The sequence below is a fragment of the Bactrocera latifrons genome, unplaced genomic scaffold (assembly GCF_001853355.1).
Source record: "Bactrocera latifrons isolate USDA-ARS-PBARC rearing strain unplaced genomic scaffold, ASM185335v1 scaffold_11, whole genome shotgun sequence".
NCBI lineage: Eukaryota > Metazoa > Arthropoda > Insecta > Diptera > Tephritidae > Bactrocera > Bactrocera latifrons.
The window spans coordinates 638896-665794 of NW_017534519.1; the positions used below are offsets into that span (position 1 = coordinate 638896).

At 36.9% G+C, this 26899-nt stretch overlaps 1 protein-coding gene across 2 annotated transcripts in view; it reads right to left on the reverse strand.

Annotated features, from left to right (window-relative positions):
* Positions 1–23267, reverse strand: part of LOC108972994 — a 111457-nt gene extending 88190 nt beyond the window's left edge. For both annotated transcript variants that reach the window (XM_018939984.1, XM_018939980.1), the window contains exon 1: positions 22792–23267. The gene's annotated coding sequence lies outside the window, so the exon portion shown is untranslated. The remainder of the gene's footprint in view (positions 1–22791) is intronic.
* Between the last annotated feature and the right edge of the window lie 3632 nt (positions 23268–26899).

Below are 26899 nucleotides of genomic sequence, written 5' to 3' on the forward strand. Positions count from 1 at the left end.
GGCGAAGTCACTAATTTTTTACTATGGTTACTAGCACATACCCGACTTCGCAGGCGGCGCTCATATGCGCGACTTGCCGCAGCCGGCTTCGACGCTGCCAATCGAACGAACATGAAATATGCGAACTTAGCGCGCAGATAATGCATTTTAAAATGTGTAGTACAAGTGCAGCAGAAGCGGCTTCCGCCGCGTACGGCGTGGCGTATGCGCAACGTGCGTTCGCAAGGAGCGCTGCCGCCTGTTGTTTGACTACACAGACACAGAAGTAGCGATCTGAAGTGTAAGCAATTTCCGTAGGCGAGCGCGTGGGCGTTTAGCGCTGAGTGGCCAACACAAACAAACGAACCTGCCTGCCGAGCAATAGCAATAGCCAACACCTGCCGTTGCGCCGCGATTGCTGCGCTCCGCGTGTGACGCAGACAAATAAGCGTGAAATTTATTGCAATTGGTGTTGGAGGTGTGCCGCGTGCGCAGTAATTTTCACTATCAAATAGAATATGTAATTGAAGAGTGGAATCGCGCTTGAAGGCACACACTCACACGCTTAGCCACATACATGCAGAAGTGTAAATAAATTCGTTTACAACGCTTGTATGCGCGCACACAATATCTGTAAGCCAAGATTTTCAATTTAAACACTGTTTATAAATAAGTAGCGGCGCAGATGCTCCTTTATGCGTTCACGCATTTCACTTTGTTTTGGTATTATGAAATATTTATGCTTTAATCCCATCGCGTGCCAGCACATACAGAGTCTGCGTAGATGTTTATGTCGCTGCGAACTTGAATGTGGATCGCGGCATTAAAAAGGCTCGTATTTATTCATATTTGCATATTTGACTAAACATAATAGGATTTTCTGGGGCGACAAGTAGAAAAATGCGGCAGCGGGGCTTATTTTCGCATTTTACTTCGTAACAATAGAAGGGGAGTGTAACTGGGGATTAATGCAAAAGAGAGAGGAAAGGATTTCTAACGAATTTCTGGGTCGCAAGCATTAAGGGCGTGTGAATTCTTTCAAGTTGCCTGCAAACTCGTGCTCTAGAAATGTGTGAAAAAGTTTTAGTTACTAGATAAAATATATGTAACGATTTTTGACATGAGGCAGACAGGTTTCCAGAAACCACTTTATCTCGTCTTCCTGATAATTTATAATGAAATTTTAATGATATGGGTTTCACTTTTTAATTTTTTTACCCAAAACAGACAAAAAAGTTTTCATATGTCTTTGAATTGTAATCGCTTTGACAGATTTCATCAATATTTCTCGCAATAAAGGATGTCTTTCAGAATCACTTTCTTAATGAACATTCTTATTGAATCTATTCGCATGCCTGCGGGTCCACAATTCTGACAGTAACTTTTTGTTTATACTTTTGATAAAATAATGCGGAAATCAGAGCGTCCTTGCCATCATATTTGGTCAACCTTCTGGTTGTCGGTCTCATAAAATATTTTTTTATTTTTTCAAAAACATATGATTACTGCCTTGATCTCCCTGTTTACTTTTAGAGAGGGCAGCATTTCTCCTCTAATGCATGATTTTTGTAAAGAAATTTTGATCTTCCTTGTTATTGGGACCTATCAAACATATCTTAGGACCTTGGAAGGCACTCAACTGAATCCCGAAGTCGCTTAAACGTAGTGCGAATAAAAGAAATGCTTTCAATTTGTATATAATCACCGTATACAGTCTTTGAGTTTAAGATATGTTTAGGTGTCCAAACACGAGCCTGTGTTCCTTAAACACAAACAAGAATTTTTTCGAGTACTACTTCTTCTACATATTTACAATAGGTGCCCCGGCAGCGAATACCATATTTTCCCAAGCCAAATTTTTACATGCTTAACAACTGAAATGTATAAATAGACTTATCCAAACCCCTTAAATAACACGCATGTGTATGAGTGTGTATGTAGCGCCGCTTTTGTGCATGTAAATTACAAAAACGCTTGCGGCCGCAAAGTCTCAAAGTGTAAGCAGAGTTCAGGCAAACAAAGCCAAATACGCCAAGCGAAATAAGAAATAAATATAAAAACTTAATAAAAAGTTATCGTTTGTGGCAACTCTGCTTAAACGACGTCTGTGACGAAGCACTTGTACGGCGGCCGTCATTAAAAGGGCCCCAAAAATGTTGCGCTCGTGTTGGCATTGTTCGCTGAGCGGCGCACTGCCTACTGCCGCCAACCGGCTGACGCCTTCCATGGCGCATAAAGAAAATTTCATATCCATTTTATTCCTTTTTATTTGCAGCCTAAGAACGTGTTTCACGCACTGTTGGTTTAGGAGAGCAGATTAACAAGTGGTGCGTTAATTTGTGTACTGAGATTTTTTAATTTTGCGCAACTGCCCCGCTTCCCGCGTAGTGGAGGCATGTTGTCTGGAATTAAAATGCTTTTGCCGGTAAAATATTTTAAAGCAAATGGAAATGAAGCAATTAAAGAAAACGGCAAAAAATCTTGTGTAAGGAAGCTCCACGCAGTCCAGAGATTAGTGAAAGAAACGGAATCCCTTAAATGAAAATGTATGAATACCCTTTAAAGCTTTACGCTTAAGTGACGACCTTCTGGATTGAGTGGCTAAATAAGCAAATTAGTGAATAAAAATAGCTACAAAGAAACTGTGCGTTTTTTATTATCAATATTTATTAAAAGCTCTCATATTTATTTATAACGGAATAAAGCATAGCTCTTTTCAAAGAAAATAACCAAAAATTACCTAAAAATCTTCCTTTAGGAGTGCGGCAGGTAGGCTAATCCAGGTAATGAACAGCAGTATTCTTAACTTTGTTCAAAATGGTTTCTGGTCATACCTGTACCTTTGTCAAACATTTATGTCTGTTATCACTCTTATAATTAAAAACTAAATGTATTGAGGTTCAGTTGAAAGCAGAGCAAATATCCGCAGAGTTAGTTGCGCTCAAAGCTACTGCTGACAATCGGCAGCACGTCCCCACTCACTCAAATTCTAACAGCTTCTCTCAGGAAGTCAGGAAGTACAAGTGGGAGAAGCAGCTGCCAGTCGTTGATGCATCAGTGCGTATACGCAACTGCCAACAGAGAAGAAAAGCGCGCTTTTTTAAGTTCTTCGAGTGTGAGTATTCGCAGTGGAGTGGAGTGACGGAAAACATTTGTGCTTTTTCTTTCTTCGTTCATAAACAAATACGGCAGGCGCTGGGCGACACATTGTGATAAATTGCCACCAACATATGCACATTATTTTCTTTGTGTGTTTACTTTTCTCGTCGAGTGCGCGCATAAATCAGCTTTTTAACAAGTCACAGGTGAATTGTTGCAAAAAACGTGCAGTCAATATTAATATATTTCTTTTATTATTCCGGTAAAGATAAAAATTTAATTCACGAAATTACCTTGCACGTCTCTTACACGCCTCGCTCACCTAATCGATTGTTATCAGCGACAACGCGTTTCTTCAACCTATTAATTAGTTAACTAGTTTACCAGAACTCTTTTTGTATTTGGTGTACCTTTCAGAAAGAAATCTTTCACTGACAGGTGAAGCAGGGAGAGATGAAAAGCCTTAAAAGTACGCAGAATCGCCCGGATCCTGAAAACATGCTTGTTTCCGCAGCACGGTTGTTGGAAAAGTGCCAGATTACAATTTACTAAGATCACAAGCGGTCCGATGACAGTAGTAACGATAACACACCCAAAAAAGCAAGTTAATACCTATCTAGAAATCGTCTTACATATCTGAGAATCTCGCAGTTGAATGGAGTAGATTGAGTATCAAAACTAGATACCAAGACTCTCTTAATCTTCGCAAATAGGTTAAGTTAGGTATGACGGATGATTTAGAGAGATCGCACGTGACCTGCAATTTGTATGTAGTCCTTTGTGAAACCGGTAGAAAGAAGAAAAACTCCTGTGTTCGAATTTATCATTTTCATTACCCCCAGTTCGGTGGCTGTCCCAAGTTTAGCCTTCAGCTTCCAAACGCGGTATACCCAAAAAGGAAGTGTTGAGTTGTTTTCATGGAGATGGCGACTGGTAAAACTCCCAACATAGACGTCAATAGGACACAACTAGGGATAGACTAGCCTAAAGATCACCAGATCTCTGGCGATTGATCTGGAGCCAAAAGAATTTTGCGACAGCTCTTGTACCGATGAGGCTAAGCCCAGCAATCCAGTAGTAGAACGTAAGAGGATACGGCAGCACCGACCCGCTCCCATTTTTTGATAACAGTATTTGTGTGCAAATAAAGTTGATGAATAATTCTGTTCGAATCAAATTGAATCTCCCAATATGGCATTACAAAGGAACAGTAGGTACATGTGAGGCGTGGCAGCCAGCCAGTATAACCTCAATAGTGCACTGAAGCTATTAATACTACGGTGGTTAATATAGAAGGCACCCAAGGGAATTTAAAAAACGTGTTTAAATAATTTTTATAAAAATATGTGCAGATTATTACTAAAAACAAAAATTTTTATATTTTTATTGATCAACATAGTTGTGTATGTAAGTAAGCAAACTATATGAAATGCATACTAATTTCTCTCATTTTCTATATTTATATCACATTAGTTTGTTTGCATTTGTGGCTTCAACTGAATAGCTTTAGGCCATTGGCATTCACGAACCAATGTGTTATTTACCTCGATAAAATTTAATATTTAGACCGCAAATTAAAATAAATTTTTCATTAGAATAATTAATTTCTATGCGGTAAGTTGATTTCAAAAACCGACCTATGTGGCCATGCATATCGGTATGTCTAGAAATATAAAGTTTTGAAGTGTTCACAATAAGCCTTAATTCCGATGAATAAACTCGATAGCAAAGCACTTCGAAAATTAACGAAACAACGTTAAATGGTATAAAATATGCACTGCACTCATATGTATATACACACTATGTCAACTGATTGACAGTCAAAAGCGAGCATTGTGAGCAGCAAATAAAAATATATTTTACTAAAGGGCCCCACAGAGACACGGGGTAATATAATTTTAATTGATCCGTAAACAGACATACTCCTGAGTATTTCCGAGTAGGTATATGTGCATGTGCGAATGCCTTGTATATGCTTTGCATGCAGTGGTATGGCAAATAACTTAATTATGCATAAAATACACGTCACTCGGTTGTCGTGATGCGGTTTCTGCGCCGCAGGCCTCCAACAGTCCCAATAAATGGCGTCCCTGGCAGCTGCACACCGAAGCACTGGCTGTTCGATTATATTATTAGTTAGTTATTTTATATTTATGTAAATATACATTTGATTCGTTTTTACAGTCAAGGCCAAGTGGATGACAAGCTGTGCATAAATTCACGACGTGTGGAGATTTCTCGAGCATAAATATTCGGCATTGCATTTATCCGTTCGCCATCACGTTGACTATAAATACTACTTTTTCAATTCAGAAAAATTGATTACTGCATCGGTGGTTGTTCGTTGGCAGCGCAGCGTCATTGGCGTGTTTCTCATTTTGGTTTTTCAATCATTTTTAATTACACTTTTTGTTGACGGCTTAATTGAAATTCTGCCGGAGTTTCTGTTGTTGACTTAAATTTTGTGCAATTAAAGTGTTTATTTTCGCTCTCATCTCAAGCAAGCGTTTCCAATTAGGCTCTTAATAAGGCAAGTGTTGTGAGAATACAATACTGGCCGAAACCATTTGAAAACTATCGATGAAATTTGCATAGTCATGTGTTTTGTTGGCTATGAAACGTATAATGCTTCTCAACTGTTCGTAATTATTTAGTTTGCAATTGTGTGCTTAATTATTAAATCCATAAATGTCCCTGTGTCAAGCGGCAAGCGGCAAGCGATTGACAAATTGGTTTTTACAGTAGCAGGTGCTGAAGTGGACTCAAGTATTTGTATAAGCTATTATAATCACTTGTTGTTTTTTTTATTATAAATGTAGACTTTTTGTATGATATTAAAAGTGGAATGCTTGTGTATAGGAATTTTATTAAACATTGTAGATTGACTTTTGAAAAACTTGAGTTTTTTATGCCAAAAATGCTTGTTCACTTTTCATCGTGTATTCATAGTCATAAGTAAGGCTCTTAAGCAAATATATTAGCAGCAGAAAAAGTCTTTTCGTACTTCTAATCAAGCTACAAACAATTTTTTCAATTGCTTAATAGTAAAAATTAAGAAAGTAGAAGCTTGTTTCAGTTGCTAAGTATTTTCAAAGTGTACTTCTACAAGATTTATATTGTTGATACTTTATTCATAGATTTCTTCATATAAACCTTTTAGTCCACTCTGCTATTCAACTGATTGAACACTTACAATTGTGTCTGTCTATGCAAATAATCTTCGTATTTTTCTTTATTAACGAACACGTTGATCATATTTCATATATTTTGGCATATTTAGTTAGTATTTTGATGGATGTTGGCAGCTGGCAATTGATTGATGCCAAAAATTAGCTTCACTTGTATTTTGTTTTGCGTTTTGATCGTAATTGCTTCGGACACGATTTAACTTCAATTTGTTACACATACATGTGTACATATAACTACTACTTTGTAACAGTTTATTTTGAGCTCGGTTACTCGCATCACATACGCCCTCAGGTATTCAGGGTCAGCAATGCTAAAGCTTTTTATATGTTTTTTGAGTCTCATCTTCCCTTTTTTTTATCGTTTTTGGACTTCGTTAAGTGAAATGTGAACAAAAATAAATTTAACAATCCACATTTTGAGCCCGACCTTCAGCGATCTGAGCTGATTGATAGACTTGCAGACACATATAGTACGTGAACATTAATATAAACTGTTTTGGCAGTAAACACTTTGCTGGCAACTTCATAAGAAAGTGCAAAATATAAATAATTGGACAAAAAGGCAGGGTGAAATGTGTGTCGAGGAATACGCATATTAATCAAAAGATGCTTCTTTAGTAGTGTTAGTTTGGGTTACAGATATTTAATTTACATTGCAAATCAATCGAAAATGTTATTTCCCTCTTCTAAGGTGAGCAGGTAAAAAAAAAGTTTATATTTAGTTGGAAAACCACAGCCAGCAAATGCTCGTGAGCTCAAACACCTTAATGTGAATAAAGTTTTTGATTATCGCACCATCGCTCGTTGCACTGATACTGGTAGCATCGCAAAACGCCATGGAGGTGGTCGTCAAAAGACTGCAACGTCACGTGAGATGGTTCGGAAAGTAAAGAAGGGACTTGAGCGAAAATCATGACGAGTACCAATGAAGCGAGTGGCAGAACTGTAAATATCCAACTGCAGCATATTGAAAAGTGAGCTCAAGGTCAAGCCTTACAAKTTCCAAAAGGCCCATGATCTCACACCGAAGCAGCAACAAGTAAGACTTGAGAGAGCGAAGCAGTTGCTTCGTTTGGCCGAAAGCGGTCAAATTTCGAATATTGACTTTTCTGACGAAATTTTTTTTCCAATTGAGCAATTCGTAAATTCTCAAAACTATATGGTTGACTTGACCGAACGTTCATACGTGAATCTAAGGCCCGCCACAAATAATGGTTTGGGCCGCTGTCACCGCAGATGGGCGCTCTTCAATTGTTTTCATCGAGCCTGGCGTCAAAGTAAATACGACGTATTATTGGGAAAGTGTTCTGAAGGCTGCGTTGAAGCCGTGGTCACCGCGTCACAAAGCGCGAGTGAACCATGAATGGCTGAAAAACAACTTTCCGAACTTCTTTACGACCACACAATGGCTCTCAAATTCACCACATGCGTATCCAATGGATTATTCTCTGTGAACCAATTTGGAGAGCAAGGTCCGAGGTAAAAAAATCACCAGTCTCGAGAGGCTGAAGAAAGCTATTTTCCGTGAGTGGGCCAAAATACCGGCAAGTCACATTCGGGCAGCTTGCGATTCGTTTTTTAACCGTCTCAAGGCCATAGTTAAGGCAAAAGATGGTTATATCGAGCCAAAGTGAATTGGCCCCGATTTTATGAATATTTTCACACATTTTATACTTTAAAAGAAATAAAATAAATTTTCCAAACCCAATTTATGGCTTTTTTAATTGGAGTGCCGGACCCTGTACTTTGATGCCAACAAAAAATATTTCAAAAATTAATTTAAAAATTTTCGATTTATATCAATTTGATACAAAAAAATCGAATCGACTAGTCACTTTAAAAGGTAAGTACGACTTTATGTATGTAAAAAGTTTACCAATCATTTTTCTTATATTAAAATATAAATATAAAATAAGATGTGGTTTCTGTACTCTTTAAACCCTTAAGACCATTTTTATCTATTGAGGTGACTAATCGGACAGAATTTATGTTAGCCACATTACTAAAGTGTTGCGAATCTTATAAAAAACAGTTTAAAGGGATTTCGCAGAAACAATGTGAACAGATTTCAGCAACAACAAATTTTTGTAACAGACTTTACCTCTTATATGTGTTTAGATACTCATGTTCATTGGCAAAATCTTGCTGAATGGTCTTAAGCTGACTGTAAAGTATTTCGCTATTGACTAGTATTAGGTGTACATCTATGAGTCGTATTATGTTACAAGGCCGCCATTTGCATAGCAACTCCATACAAATACAATTAAAAGGCTAGGGCTAGAACGTTTCATCGGCTAAGCGGAAAGAAAATAAAAAATAAAGCAATAGCTAGAAAAAGAATGGCGATAAAATAAATTAATATACAAAATGAAAACTGATCAAGATAAAATTGGGCTATGCACTATTTGGTTGTGTTTCTCAGCGACTTATTTTTTATGGCGATTGAAGCCACGAAGCAAATGTGCCACTAATTATAACTTCTTAAGATTTGACATCGAGAAAATTAAAGTGATAGTTCTGTAAATTACATACCCAAACCTTCATACTAACCTTCAAGTAATTCAGACTACAATAGGAAGTTTCCCGATTGATATTTCGCTATCGTTTCGCATAATACCAGCAAGTCGATGAAACGACATAAAAATCGCTAATCAGGCAATGAAAATATAGTTCATGTTACGAGGCATGTAATCAGCCGATAAGTTGTGCTATAAATTGAGTAATTGTGCATAAAACCCTCTAACCCCAATAGACCTCATGACAGGATTACGCACACACCCAGTGGAATACAATAATTATGCTTCAAAAAGCACGAACAGCAGGTAAAACATATAATAAATGACTAATGGCTAATAATAAAATATGCACCCTCCCCTTTCGCTGCAAACCGCACTGTAATGCTCAGTAAGAGGTCAGCTTGATAGGTCAGTAACTTAAAGATCGAACATATCACAATCCTCATAAATCGAAAAACTATATTAAACTTTCAAAAAAATTAAATAAACCAACTAAAACTTAATAAAAGTTTGTATAAAACTAAGACTAGTCACTATAGTTCACCTAAATAATGCTGCATTGCTGGCAATTCAAGGAAAAAGCATTGGCTTGACTAGCCGCCCTCGTATGCGAAATAATTAGCATAGCTATGTTGTTTGTGTAAGTGGTAAAAAAGCGCAGCAACTATGCGCCGCACAAAAAATATACAGAAAAGCTAAATGTTTACTCTGCGCGCCGTTCATGGCATTTACATTGTTTACATTCCGCCCACTGAAATTGCTGCCTCACTCTCCGATAACTAAATTATTTTTTACGGCGTATAATTAAGTCGGTTTTATGGCAGCGCAACTATCCGTATAAATATGCTGTGCATTTCAAGTTTATATGGAAATAAAGATATGAATATATATATTTTTTTTACTTAAATATTGCATTTAAAACTCTTTGCCAAACATTGAAAAGGTCGTAAGAAAACACTCAAAGCATTTCGAGAGTTATTTAAAAAAAAACTATTATATTGCATCTATCATGTAATGACCAAGCGATAATCTCACAACTAGCGCCGCGACAGATCCTTTTTCGACCAAATGTCCACTGTTCTGTTTTAAAATAAATGTCGAACTTGGTGCATCGCGTGAAGTTGTAGCAACCGGATATATTTTATTTTTGAAGACAGTTTGGAAAATTATATTATTGCTCAGAGTTTGAAAAAGCCTATGAAAAACTACAGAAAGTATGCGAAATTGTTTTGTAAATCTTGTACTGCTAAAGTCTACTAATAAATTATAATGTTGCTTTAGTAATCCGAAAACCAAATACCAACTTTGCGTGTCACGGGATTACATGGATTTATGGTGTTTCAGAAAATCGATATTTGTATATTATTAAATTGTATGACACCATTCTGGAGGTTTCTAGAATATTTTCTTAATTTTCCAGTTGATCCGCATAATGGTTTCGGAGATACAGCCGCTGAAAGTAGTGCACTCGAGGCTAACTAGGCTAAGTGCGCGTCTCTTCTTGTTTTTTTTTTGTTTTTTTTTTTTGTTTTTGGGAAGTCGGTTCGCAAGATTTCTCGACGAAAACTACTCAACCGATTTTCATGAAATTTTGCATAAGTCTTACATTTCATAAAGTCTTCGACAAAGGATTTTTGTCGATGACAACTATTTGGAAAAAAATGTCGCAAAATTTTCATTGTTTTGTAAAAATGTTCGCCAAAAATCTAATTTGTAGTTTTTTAATCCGCCATCCAAGTTCTAAGTTAAGGTTTCACCTAAAACACGATTTTTATCACTTTAGGTGATCCGTAAAGAAGTTATCCGTCACCGCAAACGGCGTGGCCGAGTTTAAAATATAAAGGGTAAGCTAACTTCTTTTTCCGCTTAATAGGTTTTATTTGAAGTAATTGCCATTTACCTTCCTCTTTCACAATCGTGTTAGCCTTGTGTAACTGTCTAACTTAAAGTGATCAGTTAACACAATATAAACATTGTAGGTATTAAATAGTTGGTTTCAAATTCCACCAGGACTGCACCATCACAGAACAGAAAAACAATAAAAATACGAATATCGATGAAAATGAATGTGTGGGGAATTCATATGTTTTGATTTAATTTATTAGCGAAGTTATGTAGCCTCTGGGCTGCACGTTAAATTATAAAAATAAATAAATAAAGATGTATGTGTTTTAAGCCAACGTTAGCATTGGATGGTATCGTTATATCGAATGGGCCTGGCCAGCGAAGCGGATGGCGCGAAAGGAGAGAAGCCACAGGCAGGATAATTAACACGAAATATGTACTGCGAATTGCGACATGTGGCAAGCATAAGTATCGCACTTGCATCTACATATATTTGTAGGCAGGCGTCTGTGCATTCGATATGAGCGTATAGTTTGGTATGTTAATAGTAAAAAATCGCATGCAATTCCGTGTGCAAGGACATCGCTCTGAATTACATTGTAGCCTCCCTTACATTTGTGTAATATCTTTAAATTTAAGCACTGAACACAGGCGGACCTTAGGGGATGTTTCTCGAATATAATCTATTCAAAATGCATTGTCATATTTGTGAATGTTACTACAATTAACTGAAAATCCAGAATCAATCAGAATATAGTTTAATTTTGTTTGATTCTCCTTTCTGACGGTTCCGTCCAACCAAGATCAAGCTTCAAAAAACCACGCCAAATGAGCACTAAAAGTCACAGGAACTATTCATATTTCATCGAAAAATGCTTTAAATTATCAACATTTCCGAATGGGCCCTCTCGGAAAAAATCAACACAGACGAACGAAACCACATTACTTACATGAGTGTATATACACAATTTTGATATACTTGCGCAATCGCACATATGTATACATAATTAAAATACACACACGCATACATATGTAATCTCGCAACGCCTTACTTTTCCCGTCGCATCTTCCCTTAGTAGCTCGGCTGTCGGCTGTCGGCTGTCGCCGTGTAAATCTGTATGCCATAAATACTACACTTAAGCCGCCAGTGAATTATCACAAGGACACCACTTGCATCGTGGAAAACTGAAGTAGGCTGTGGAAAGGACGAAGGAGAGGCAGCAATATCATAATAAGTATACGCATCCGCTGGCCCAACAAGCGAACAGAGTGAGTACTTTTTGCGTTTTCAGCGTCGCTGGCGTTCTTCCGCCACATGCTGACATGTTTATGAAATTCTTAATGAATTTTCATTTCATCTTCCAAGTACACACGGATGAGGATATATTCACAAGTAAGAACACACGTCCATACGCATTTATAGGCATGCACGCTCTGCGAAAAGTGTAAATTTTATTAAAATCGCGTTCTTGATGTAATGACAGAACGACTTGTGGAAGAGAGTGTGCATCATGCATGTGTGTAGCGCATGTTTCATTGTGTTGGCTCAGTGTTTGAGTATTACTTTTGTAAGTCTTACATGTGTATAAATACATATATAGGAAATAGTTTATTGATCGTACCGAATTACAGGCACACGTGATACATATACATATTGACATACTCGCACTTACGTTGTACCAGACCTTGCAAGAACAGAAAATTGCTTCAGTTTAAGTATGCATCAAAATATTTTGGGCAATGAAGCAAAATGGTAGTTACAACTCAGTTAACGATGAACATCTCCGAATATAAGGATAAATTACTACACAAACAACCTCAATATTACATGTCAGTTTCACATTTAGCCACGATATTTAATTCCACTTACTTCATATAAAATTTAAAAGTGTGTTTGAGCAATCACAAGTAGATATACCAGCTGATCAAATTTGAACCGCGCTGATCAGCAACGAGTTGAAACTTTGTGTTTTCAATGAAATTGCGGCTACGGAATCATTGAAAATTTTGCAAAAGTGTTTTAGGCAGTCGACTTTATCACGACTAAGCATTCAGTGAAGTCATCGAATGGAGCTTCAAAGCTATCATGTTGGCAACAGAGGGATAACTGATTATCTTAACACTTCTTATGGATCGACTCAACACATTTTGGTTAAAGCTTTTGAGACCTAAAGCCAATTGTAAAAATGATGATATTCACCGTCGTTTTTTAACCGTACCTATATTGAACAAACACCTCAGTACTGGTGACGAGACGTAGGTTTATGATATGACGTTTGTCTAACGATCTAATGATCTAGCGAATAGCACACCAACATCCGGAAAATTAAAGTTCACCGCAGGCACTGAAGTCTGTCTTTTTGACCAATTTGATAAAATTAAGCTATTTTGTTTTCGTAGAAACACAAAACTTGACTACAAGTTACCAGAACTAGCATAAGTAACTTGGAATGTCTGACATATAATTTTTTGGTGCTCACCCGAAGCGCTTACGAGTATCACGCCTAATAGCGGTTATTTGTTAGATATTTTAACGCAAAAACCAATTTGATACTTAAATATTCATTTCCTGATATTCCACAGTTAAACGCTTTTGCCATCACCAGCCAGTGTTGACTGTCTGGCGAAGTGGTGCTCGTCTGGCTTATTACGATAATGTTCTCATGTCCTCATGTCACAGCGCCTGATGCCCGGGCTTAGGCACAAAAAATGCTCGTAGCACAGACAAGCGATAATCTGACACGGAGCTCCAAATATCATGACAATCGGCGTGCCCACAAACTAATCGCTTCAATGTCAACTCATTTCGCCACGTCAAGAGCCGGCTACGCTGCAAACTTGACTCACATAAGCCCCTTCAAGCACACAAGCTCATTTGGACGGAATGTATGTGAGTGTGTCCAATGGCTAATATAAAATGCACCGTGTGTGTATAGGCTGCGGTTTTTGTGGTGAATACTCGTGTGTATAGGCGTGTAATTAAGCGCAATGTATCGCTATTGAGTGTGATCCCTTCCTCGATAACCGCCAGCAATCAATACACATATTACACATACTACATATCAGCGGGCGTCCATTGAGCCACACATCCATACGTACGTACAAACGGTTGACGGCTAAGCTACTGGTAATGAGTCGGCAATTCGCTTTATTTGTGCGTTAGAAATAATTGATTGTGGCTTAATGGATACAGATGTCCATATACATTCATACTCCACCATAAACACCTAGTATATACAAATATCACTATTCACTCACTACCCAAATATAATTTGGTAGACAAATATATGCGAAGGTAATTTGATATGGAAGAAGGCGTGCTTGAATTTCCACACCTAAGCAAATAATTTCAATTGAATGCAACAACTACTAGTTTACATAACGAACTAAATAAATTTATATAGGAGCACAATTTAAAAAAGAAGTCAAACATGTTAGCGTAGTTAATCGCTAGAAGAAAAGTCCATTTACCAAATGTCTTACTTATGAACAAGATATTTCGGCCTTTTCCTTTATTCAGTAATATTTTTTATTCGGCAATGCAATATGAAGTCGATGGAGCTCTGGAGTTCCCTCCTGGAATAGTTCACGATGCTGACCATATATGACATAGGGGAGGGCCCAATAGACCGTGAGTCGCAGTTCAAAACTTCAATCTTATTATTCACCCCTTTTTATCGGCACTCAGCGTTCTAGGCTCTGAAGAGTTTAGCATTAACCTCTAGTTATACTAGTTGTATCTTTGTTTCGAAATTCTAGTCCAGTCAAAAGCTTCAAAATACTCTCCGGGCTTATAAATAAACAAGACAAAACGTTAGCTTCTTCTGCTCCAAACCTAATATACCCTTCACAGGTGTATTTCTTTCAGTAGCTATGTGTTCAGTTTGTATAGAAGCTATGTGCTATAGTAATCCGATCTGAACAATTTTTTCGGAGTTTATATTATTACCTTAAGCAGTAATTTAAACGAAATTTCGTGAAGATACCACGTCAAACGCGAAAGTTTTCCACACAAGCCCTTGATACCGTTCGTTCGATTTGTATTGCAACTATAACCTATAGTCTACCAATATTACATTATTTCTATCCTCAATTGAGGAAGTTTTCCCAAGCAAGCATTTGATTCCGATCATTCAGTTTGTGTGACAGCTATCTGTTATAGTGGGCCGATATTGGCAGTTCCTACAAATGGTGTTAGGGTCTGAGGGACTAGCTCGTATATATACAGACGGACAGATTTTATTTATATGTGACCTGGTCTACGAAAAGGGAGCTAACGTGCGAAAACTAGTTTCCTGAGAAACAGCTGTAAAAAAAAAGCATCTCATCTTCCATCCGAATCAACTAAAAAGTGAAAATTGATTTTTTGATACCTAAGTCCCCTTTCCGTAGACCAGGTCACATATATATACTTTAAGGGTCTCCAACGCTTCCTTCGGGGTGTTACAAACTTCGTGACAAACTTAATATTATCTATTCAGGGTATAAAAAGGAACATAGCTATTGTGTTCAATGCGATGTAGTGCGGGAGTACAAATTTAGGTAATGTTCAAAAGATTTAGTATCTATATTGGAAACCTCACTGTTTTCGTATGTGCTAATATTTTATAAGACCGAAATTTTCACTAAATTCCCTAAACCTAATGTGATATATACCTTTTTTTGTATTTTTCTAATTTTTTGTAAACCATTCTTCAATTTTTCAAACAGGTCCATCTGAGCGCATGGCAATCAAATCTGGATCAGCCCAGCTGAATCGGAAATTGAAACGACTCAGATCTTTCAGAACAGAGCTCTTCGCACTGTAATAGGTGCCCACGTTCTTCACTGCGACTAAAAGATATCTACAGATATCTATCATCAGTACATTTGTCAAGAGACTTCTTTATTTTCTACATTTTTAACCATAAATGGAAACTTATAAAAAAAGTGTTCCTGAAAAATGTTATGAAAAATGAACTGATTCATTTTCAGTTATTTATGACTAGCTTACATTTTATAAATTATTTATTTTACTTCTTTTAGACCAATCAGTTCCAAAATATAAATGAATTTCCGTAGGACCGCGCAATGATGAAGTTTTGGCTGTTCTAGAATATGTCCTTCGAACTTAAAAAAAAGTACACCCAAAACTAGACTGAAATTCCACAGAAGTTGAACGAAGTATGCGCCCCAACCATTTATTCTACAGCAGAAATTGTATTTACCTCAAAACTGTTTTCTTATTATCATGTCTACACCAATTTAAACCTATTTTCTGATAAATGACGCGAAAACTTCGTTCACTTTCGATCAATTTAGTAATTTTTACTATTAAAATTTTGCTGCAAATATTTGAAGGGAAAACAACACATATTCTCAAATAAATGTGAAGAGAAGTCATCAAAAATCTAATTTGTGTAATGAAAATAAGTAATCGTAAAAAGGCTCAAAACTACAAAGCTTGTATACAAGATATTGACAAGAAAACCAGTAAATCTTAAGGTCGCTTCAACAGCTTGTCATGCAAATACTCTTCAAACGCACATAACATGATTGGAAGAAGGTCGCTGCGAAGCATCGTGGATTTAAGAATTCCATGCGTTTAGATTTATGTCGAAGACAACTATTATGCAAGAATGGAATGTTRGACGGCGCACAGAAGTCACAGAGTCTGGAAACACACGAATACTTATGCTGGCACATCTAAGTTCAATGGCATGCTAATGGTATTTGTTGGTATGAACAGATTTATGTCGACGCAGGGCACACATTCACACGCACTTAGATCGGTGTAACAAATCAACCGAGCTGTTGCTAGCTCGGGGCACTTACACTGCTGACGGAAGTAGGCACGAAAGCTGCTTACAGCATTGATTCTCGATATGTGAAAAGGCGACGCATGTTCATTAACACTAATCACATTCATAAGTCTGTATATATTTGTAAATTCAAACAAAAATAATGACAAAATGTGGCCAAACTTGGCAATGGTACAGCCACCAACAGTCAAAACACAAAAAACCGACCCAAGGGGAATGCGAAAATAAATCATGCGCACATACGCTAAGAATGGCAAAAAAGTGTTTGGTGGAGGCTGAAATAACGTCCACTCACAAAAACAATAGATCAATACGCCAATGAATAAAATGATAAATTTTGTCAGGCAGGCGATGGCAGCGGCAGCAGGCGGCAAGCGACAGCAATTGACAGCTACTTGTAAAACAATGAAAACACGACAGCCAACAACCAACAGCAAGCAGCAACAGCCAGCAAAAACGCCACAAAGAGAGAGCAGAAACACTGAAGATGAGCGTGTATAAATAAATAAATAAGAAGGCACAAGCAAATAATGTAAAATAAAATATTACAAATTTATGTTGTTACTTTTTTATGGCCGGCGTGTTTTTGTGTTGCAACATGCTGCCAGCGACGCCTCTAATTTGGCATGCACATTACCATTTTTGTTGTTGTTTATCTTGCTTTTGCTTTGTTTTGCCACTGTCTCAAGTCGTGGAAAGCATCTAACTTGTTCAATAAAACCATGGATATTGTCTAGACCGTAAAACATTTGTGAGCGTCATTTATTCCACTCATACACATGCATTCCAGCATAAGTAGCTTCAGCTAAATATCGCCTAGAGTGGAAACCAAGAAAAATGTCTGCAGCTTGGCGTTGAGTGCCGAATGCTGGCGACAAATCCAATCAAAATTAATTGAATGCCAATGCCACTTAAGGTTCCCGATTGCCTTCTAAGTTTTCTATAAGCACTCGGCTAATTACACTCACATTGGCGAACATTTTGAGTGGGCTCAGACGCCGCCGCATATCCAGCGCTGGAAATTGGGGACAGATCGTCGCGAATTTTCGAATGTAGATTCGGTCGCCCGTTTTAAAATAATCAATCAAAACTATCGTGGCACAGAAGCTCATTCGTTTTTGGCAATGGCAACTTCAATGTTGGGGTATTATTATTAGAGGATTTGAACCCAATCAGCTGATATAAAGTTATGGTGTAGATTCAAAGAAAATTAAAAATAGTTTAAAATATGAATTGACGTAGACATCGCTGGAGGATGGAGTCATGTATGAAAGTTCACGCAAGTGATAAAAAAAAGATAAAAAGTTCTCTGAGCGCCATCCACTTGGGAGTGGGCAGACACGGTTCTTTTACATAAGACTCAAACAGCTTAGACTTCTGGACTTAGACCAAGTATCATCTGTGTAGCTAAAGAATAACCGTAGGCGCGCTAAAGTTGAGCGTTGGGCTTGGGATCCGCCACTTAAAACACCCCCTTATGAAAAGGAAACTATATCACATAGGTAAACTATAACAAATACACATAAAAAGTGAGGAATTTATAATAAATAGAATGAACGTACCTTCGACATAAGCGCGTCGGAAGTCTGAGGAACAAAAAAAAAAAAACTTTTAATGGAAAACTATTTTTGGCCTGCTTATTAAATAGGAAATTGCGCACTGCAAGAAAAAATGAGAAAAAAAGGTAAAATATGTCCAAAAACATTTAATAAGACAAGATAACAACAGCCAAAGCGAATTGTTAGTGTGCCTCAAATAAATTAATGGTCTGTTTATTTTTAAGCTCACCTGCGATATAACAAGTCAACTCTGTCCGTCAATAATAAATTATAGGTTTCTCACATTACGCTCTCGACTGCTCCTCTTAAATAAAGGGTGGGTTATAAATGCGTCTCTTATTCTTTGTTCGAATTTGATTGTAATCGGCATAAAAACTAATATGTAAAATTCAAACTCTATGCAATTGAGTTTTGTAAAAAAGTATATATAATTTACGACCTGTTCAGAAAGTATAAATATTCTACGTTAAGCTAAAATATGTAACCAAAATTAAGTAAAAGTCGATATAAAACTCTCCGCCGCTATATCTTTAAATAAAAACAGAACATTAAGTAATCTCCAAATATTTCAAAACTCTTAAACACTAAATCGGCATATGAAAAGAACACATTGGCAACTCGACTTCCAATGCTTTCAAATAAAACAAGAAAACAAAACATACAAATGTTTGAAAAGTATTATAAATATGTGCATATGAATTGACAAAGCGAGCACAGCTGTTTTTGACAGTTGGAATTAACTTACGAAAGCGGCGAAATGTAAAACGACACCAAAAATAAGCAACTCGACAGAGCAATCAATTAAAGTCAGACAGAAATCAGCGACTATTGGCGATGGATTGGAGGAAAAATTAAATTTGAGGTGAATACTGCAGGCGGCACGCAATTGTGCGTGTCGGAATGGATTTCTTACTTTGTTTCTTTCTGTTTCGCTTGCGGAGTTAGAGACGCCAAATCCCATTAACTGCCATTAAGCGAAAACATCAAATTAAAGCCAAAACTATTACGAAATTCTATTAGCATATTTTTTTCTCAAACATTGATGTATCTATATGGCAAAATTGTTTAGTGGGGTTTTGGAAAACAATCTCAATGTGTTGAGCATTTTTTTTCTTTTTAATCTGTTTAGTATAATTATAAATTAAGCACTGTAAGATACTCACCTTCAAAGCACTTGTCAGCTGATGAAGCGTCATAGAATGATATAAAGCAGCTATTATTACCGAATATCCTGCAGTAAAACGCTTATACAAATCAGAGTAAGATCAAGTTTGCTGAAGAAACCTGCCCTTCCAGTACCACTTTTTAGTCACCTGTAATGGCTTGATTAGTGTGACCGCAGCGTTTTTTGTTGCTTTCGTTATTTGCGATGAGCTTACTAAATTCTAAATGGCAATTTGCATTAATTTCAGCCGGAATGTAAGCTTTGAGCGCGACGTTAGCATTCGATTAGCTGTTCAATAGCCGGCAGAAGCAAAAAAAAAAGAGCAAAAACTGAATGAGTGAGTGGCAGCAGCGAAGGAATGTTGGGAAATTTCGAAAATTGTTGTCTGTTGTGGTTGTGTGTTTAGAGCAGAGAAATTGGCCGCAGTAAGGCTGATAAATTAATTGGCAGCTGAGTCGGTGTGTCAAGTCAAGATTCTTTAATATTCTTACATATGCACATATGTTTACTCTTTTAGGCTTGCATGCCTGCCTGCCTGCCTGCCTGCCTCCCGGTCTGCCTATGTGTGCGTGCGTCGTTCATTCCAGTTCACGTTGATTTTATTACACTACATTTTTATGGCATTTATTTTTGCCGATTTTATTAGCTGACGCCACTAAACCCGTTAAGCCTCTACTAATGTGGTGCTAAGCAGTTGGCAAACTGAAGGCTTTTACTCAGTGAATTCAAAACAACCAAAATTATATGTAAAATAACAAATATTTTCAGAGTGAACTAAAGATTTCTAAATTCCTTAAAAATTTTTTAATTTTGATAATTTAAAATTTTTACTGTGTCAAATTATATCCGTTCTAATTACCTCTCATATTTTTTTTACAGAAAAGCTTAGTTAAGTTAAAGAATAATAATTAAATGTTCTATAAAAACAAAAAGTGGAAATAGGTTAGAAAAGTCCAGACCGAAATATGTCAAAAGCCAAAAAATGAAATTTAGTTAAATTCTTTTCTGACTTCTGCAAGCCATTGCCAACAAGAGTTTGTGAAATTTTAGAGAGCTAAAAAGACTTAAGTCACTATTTTAAAAATTCAGTGATTTTCTATATTTATGATGGAAAAAATACCAATTTATTATAAAATAAACGTAAAATATATATAAATTTTGGCATGGGTTTACGCATGAACACAAATATAGTCATGCGAAAACCTTTTTTTCTTAGTAAATAGTTTCAAAAATTTCCCTGAATATTTTTAAAATTAATATGGCGAAAGTAGCGTCCAAAGCGCGCAGCGAGTAATGCTAACAAAATGAAAGGCAACAAACAAAGCAAACTCCAGCAGCGAATAAGTTAAACAAGCGAGCGGAAAACTGCTTAAAAATTTGCACGTCATACAAATTTCGCAGAACTTTCAGAAACATTTACGCTATTTTTGTTAAAGTTGTTGAGCATGGAAAGCTGCTTTAGTTGGCTCCTGCTTTATGGGCCACTTTAAAAATAGACGGCAAGCTGCAGTAAATGCATTCGGGGACAAACGGAAGCGAAACGAAGCGTATGGCAAATACCAGCGAAGGGCGTGTTCGGTCCGTGGGCCTGTGGGTGGCTGAATGGATGGGTGTGTGGTAAGAAGGCAAGCTTGCACATGTTTATTTGCTTAGCTGCTCGGCATTAAGGATGAAGAAAATTGCATAAATAACTCACAGCATGGCGAATTATCTTCAGTGCAGATGTAAAGACTTTTGACGCCCGCAACTGGGGATGTGTGTGCAGATTTTATAAACACTCAATGAAGCGATAAAAGTGAATTGGTCGTTGGTGAGACCGAGCGCGACGCTGCTGAGGCCACACACGGGAAATTATACATTGTGTATGCATACGATATGATGTCAACCACCACAGGCAAGCTATGGAAAACGTTGTAGAGTACTAGCGGAATTTAGTTGAAACAATTTATTTCGCAAATAACTATGCCAAAGTGCGATAACACTCAAGAAGCGCGGTAATATCCAGTCGATCTGAACAAATTGTGTAGCTCAGAGGCCTCATCAACGGCAATTGTGATGCGAGTGAGTAAATTGTGGTTAGTAAAATGGGGGTGAACGGCCGTCCCAGCTCCGCGATGCCAATTGCTTTAATAAGCCACGTGGCAGACAACCACGCTGTCGGCGGTGACAGACTTTGCAGTCAGCGTAGCATGCTCCTGGTGCTTAAGCGCGCCGTAAAAATAGATAAATATTGCCAGGGCTTTGGGTAGAGCACTTCGCAGGCGTATACCGCTCGGCGCACGGCGCACACATTCACACACAAAGGCATGCAAATAAACAACTTTCGCTGAAAGAAGCCGTGAAGCATCGCCTAACAACTTCGCGTAAAGCTTTTGGCCTTGGCCCTCGTTTAAGCTATTGTTGTTTCTGCTTCTTCCATTTCCATCGTGCGTTTGCATTTTTTACGCCGTAAATTCCAATTACCACCAACTTAGTGCACAAAAACAAACGAGAATAAACGATTTTCTGCCGAAACAAAAAATATACTGGCCGTTCGGTCTGACAATATGGCTCTGCAGATCTTGTTAGCCCGCCACTGAGTTGTTATTTTCTTGGAATTTCTTTGCAAGAATTGTTTATTGTTTAAAGCTTCGCTGATGTGACTTTTATTTGATTACAGTTCACGTCGCTTTGTCTGTGTGTAATAAGTTTATTTTGTGGCTTTATTTCATTTTTGGCGATTCTCATAAATCTGCCAATTTACTTGCCTACGAATAATTAGCAATTTCATTCTATTAGATTTGCTTAAATGTTTGAATAAATTTCTTTACTTAAACATTATTTATTTTGTTTTGCCTGTCTTCAAATGAGAGAAAATCATTTCAAATGCGGCTTTTGCACGAATTGAGATGGTAAGTGCTTTGAAAACTACAGATGCGATTTTTAGTCATTGACCCAGAAATTTTGAAGTAGGCTATAATAATTTATTATCGTTTTAATAATAGTTGATAGTCCATATTAATTTGAAAATCGCCAAGAGATTGCTCAACACAATTTTCCGTTACTATTATTTTTTTTTTTTAACAATTCTTTGCCTTCCAAATGAAGCAATAGTGAAATCACCTTGTTCAACACATTTTTGTATATTTCGTTCTTTCGTAATTCAGTTACAAGTGTCATTATATTATTGGTGCTAAGCAAATCCTTTCCGCCTTCCATAAAATTTATTCTGCACTAAGATATTGCAAAATGTTTTAAGTGCTTCTGCAAGCACTCAAATAATCATGTTAAATCACCACAAACAAAACTTTTTGACTTTCTTGGATTTGTGTAGCATTCTCCTTGTGGCTTTAAGAAAAGTTGCTCGTTGTCGCATGCCCCAATGCATATACTGTTATCTTATCAGCCAAACTAGCGGTATATCTGGCCTTACTTAACGTCACTTCACTCTACTGCCAAAGCACTCATGTCTCAGCGCCTTCCTCATTATTCGCAACACTTTGCCACAGAGGAAACGGAAATCGCATACACTTACAGATCAAATGCAAGCACACATTCAAAGCATATTATTCTTAGTATTATCGCACACACACATACACATGTATTGAAGTATATACTATATATATTATTTTTCGTAATTTGTCGAAGCGTGTTTCGCACCTGTTAAATTATTTGCCGAATCAATGTCGTGGATACTTGATGTTTTTGCATTTGTTGTTTTTGATTTCATTCGCTATATTCGCAGAATATCGGGTAACTTATATGCACGCATTCATTCAGCACAACACAAGCACAGCTTCTGCGAAAGCCGTTATATGTAAAGTTAACCACAAGCACTGCATATTACGAACGCCGCATCCCGTGAAGCAGGGCAGTCGTCGGTGCTTTTGATATGCCTTGCCAATAATAGAAACACAATACACTTTCACCGTTAGAGCAGCTTGGCATTTTAGGTTTGATTTTGTTTCTCACTTCAATTGTGAATTAATGCGAGCGATTTACGGTTAGCTTGCATGGCACATCAAGCAATTCACCAAAACAAAAGCCTCGTCACTGTTTCACATTCACTGTTTTTAGTCGTCAAAATATGCACGTGTACTCCGCCATTCATCCGTTCAAAGCGTGTGCACCGTATTGAGCTCGCGATTCTACTAAATGACCGAATTCACATCGCTCGCTGCCTTCGTTTTGGGAGCCAACGCCAACAATCAACCAACCAGTCGACTCTAGCAGGCATGCAAGCCGATCCACCAACGTGCAACATAGCGAACCGGTCAGCAACGAGCCAACGAAGTAACATCGCTGTACGCTCAATTGCCGTGTATTCGTTGGAGCTGCGGAGAACCGACAAAGCAGTGTTGCGGCGACCACATGTTAATCGTTGAATGTATACCAATAATATCTAATACGCACGATACTCTGCTTTGCCTCTTTTCAAAACGCCTACCACCTATGCTTGTTTATTTCTTCTTGTGTGCAGCAGAAACGAAGATTCGATGGGTTGCGGCATTGAGAGCGTGGCCCATGAAGTATTGGAGCGCACGCATGCCGCAGTGGAGCACAACGGCGCTCGGCGAAGAACAGCGCTCAACATCTCTTCGAAATCTGTATAGCTCTCTGCTTGTATCAAAATTGGTTGCAGAGAGCACGCAAACCGTACAAACTCATTTCCTACTTGTAACATACTGCTAACGGCATCACTTTCGAAAATGTTTTTCACTAATTACGCTATTTTATTAATACTGCTTTTTAGTACATATGAATGGAGGAAATTTGATTTATAAATAACATTAGAGGAATCAATTGTACTTTTTAAAAAATAACAAATATGAGAATTGCGAATAATATAGAATTTGTGCTCTTTCGTTTTTCGAAGATAGTGTTTGTAATATCGTAAATGTTAATGTCATCACCGGAATGTTAGTTTTGGGAGAGTTCGATGTTATTGCCAAAAATGTTATTCAAACTCTAAATATATTAAATGTATGTGTTGAAAGCACTTATATACATATATGTATACTTATGTACGTGCATAATGTTTCAAAAATACTCTTTTATTATACCCTGAATAGGATAAATTAAGTTTTTAACACTCAGAAGGAAGCGTCGGAGACCCTACAAAGTATATGTATATATAAATGATCAGTATGTCGAGCTGAGTCGATTTAGCCATGTCCGTCTGTCTGTCTGTATATATACTAACTAGTCACTCAGTTTTCAAGATATCGTTTTGAAATTTGCTGAACGATCGGAATCATATGCTTGTATGGAAAACTTTCAAATTTGACAAGATATATTCACGAAGTTTGGTAAATATTATTTTCTAAGAGAACAATGTTATCTCCAAAAAATTTGTTCAGAACGGATTACTAAAGCATATAGCTTCCAAACAAACTGAATACATAGTTATTAACAGAAATGTATTTATCTTCGGTGCAACCTAAGTTAACGTTTTTTCTTGTTTTTCATGGAAGTTTATTACGTCAAATGTGTACTTCTTTTGTATAATAGCAACATTGAGGGGCATTGTTATTGTATTGTTATCTGTTATGTAGTTCATTTCAAACCTCCGGTTAATGTTGCTACTCACTTTTTAACAAATATTCAGTATGGTAAGTGGTTATAGGCAAAATATTTGTCTGATGACTATTTTTGACTGAAAAAGGGAATTGTTTCTCTTTGTTGTTACAATCATTGTTTTAATTTTTTTTGTTCAGATATTAATCAGAGAAAAGTGGTATCAGTCTTATCCTGTCTCATCACCAARCTATGATGATTAAACAAGATGATGATGATTAATAAGTTCGTTTGCAACCGAATATGTTATACTCTATCTATATGGATATAAGTATAACATGGTGAACTGACCATGCAATGGTATATACATACATATGCACGTATTTATGGGCCTGGTGCGTATGTTAGCTATTTATTCTGTGGGCGATTATTAYTTCTTGCTTGTATGTTTATTTCGACAGTATAAAAAAAAATTAAAAAATTTTAATTCTCTTTGACAAGTATTAGCAAGTAACTTATCTAATTTTGGATTTTTTATTATTCATAAATATACTACATTTTCTGATCGAAGTAAGTATCAATTTAATTTTGTATCTCTAGTTCATATCTATTCGTACGTTTAATAGCTTTGAGGTACGATGGTCTGGCCTTTCAGATAAACAAATTGAAACCGACGAGGTATATTTAGCTTTTCTTTTTGAAAATATGATTTTCTTTATTTATGGTGATGGTATTTGTAATATAAATATGTATATATGTAATGTAATATGTAAGAACATATAGAGCAATGGGTTTTCAATTATTCCATATAAGCATATTTAAGATCCTTCATTTCACATGCTTGAATGCAATTTATCCAACGCACCTAGCTAGGGAGTAGAACTGTGAGCTCATTCACATCACTTCAATGAAGAAGTTGTTACTCGTAGCTCTTCGCCTGCCTGCACTTTACAATTAAATTGTGGGTAAATTATTTCATTCTTTAATTTTTTATCAGCAATTTGAATGCTTATCAGAAAATATTCAGCGGCTCATACTTTCGAGACTATTTCCGAATTTGCTTTTCATGAACTTGTGTTTGGCTTCTTCGACACACTGTAAATGTTTGCTTTTTATGAAGTTCATAAGGGCAACCAGCGGCAAAAGTGCATTAATTAATTGATTCCTTGGAGTGCGCTCGGCTTTCAGAAACTATAAAAATACTTACCTTGCCTGTGTTTATACTTGACTTTTTACATAAATAATCTGGTGTTTGCTCTTCGCTGCTTTTATGGGGTGTTGAATGCTTAGCAAGCACTTAGGCTAAACAAATTGGCATCAACTTTAGCTGAGCGCCGCCGCTGTGTAGCGAGCGCACTCCATTGTTTATGACAATAGATAGTAATTCTGTAATTCTGTGTAGAATGTTACGTTTTTTAAGTTAAGTAATTTTTATTGCCGACATTAAGTGCCGCTTCCGTTTGTAGTTTTCAATTGTGTATAAAAATAACACCATCGAACGTGATGCTGCTCCACGAATATATAATATATAGTATATACATATGTTATATATATGGTACATGTATATATTTTCTTTTTAGTTAGAATATACTTTTTAGCTTTCAGCACAAAGGGAATTTTTTAGTGTACTGTTTTGTAGAATCTTTATAAACTAATAAATACATGAAATAGAAATATCTAGTTTTCTGTGTTTCCTATTTATACAAATGAGTGCAAATATACTGGGTTGTTCACTAAATAGTCTCGTTTTATGACAACTTTTTCGCATCCAACTTCAAGCGCTAAAACTCATCTATCGAAGAATTTTTTTCAATAAAGTAAAGAAATTGGTGCTTGAGAATCGACGATTAACAGTCAAAGATGTCACTGGCATCGTTGGAATATAAGAAGGAAAATTATTTTGAAAGACCGTTTGGGGCTAAGTAACGGGAAAGCACGATTGCTTTTCGGCGATGTGTCTTTTATCTATGTCCACGACCCGTAAACCGACGATTAATCGGCCGAATATCCTGACAAAGGTGTCCCGAAGACAAAAAAAAACCATTCAAATCAGGTCAAAAATCAAGGCGATTATTAAGGATTCATACAAACAGGCCGGAATTGTGGCTGATAACTTTTGGTCTTTGCACCACCGTCGCATGCTGTATTTATTCCTCGTAAGTTTATCGACAAAGTTTTAACCAATATCGTGCCTCAATGTCCGTATTTAACTCCGTGTGATTTCTGGCTATTTAGCAAATTCATAGGACCG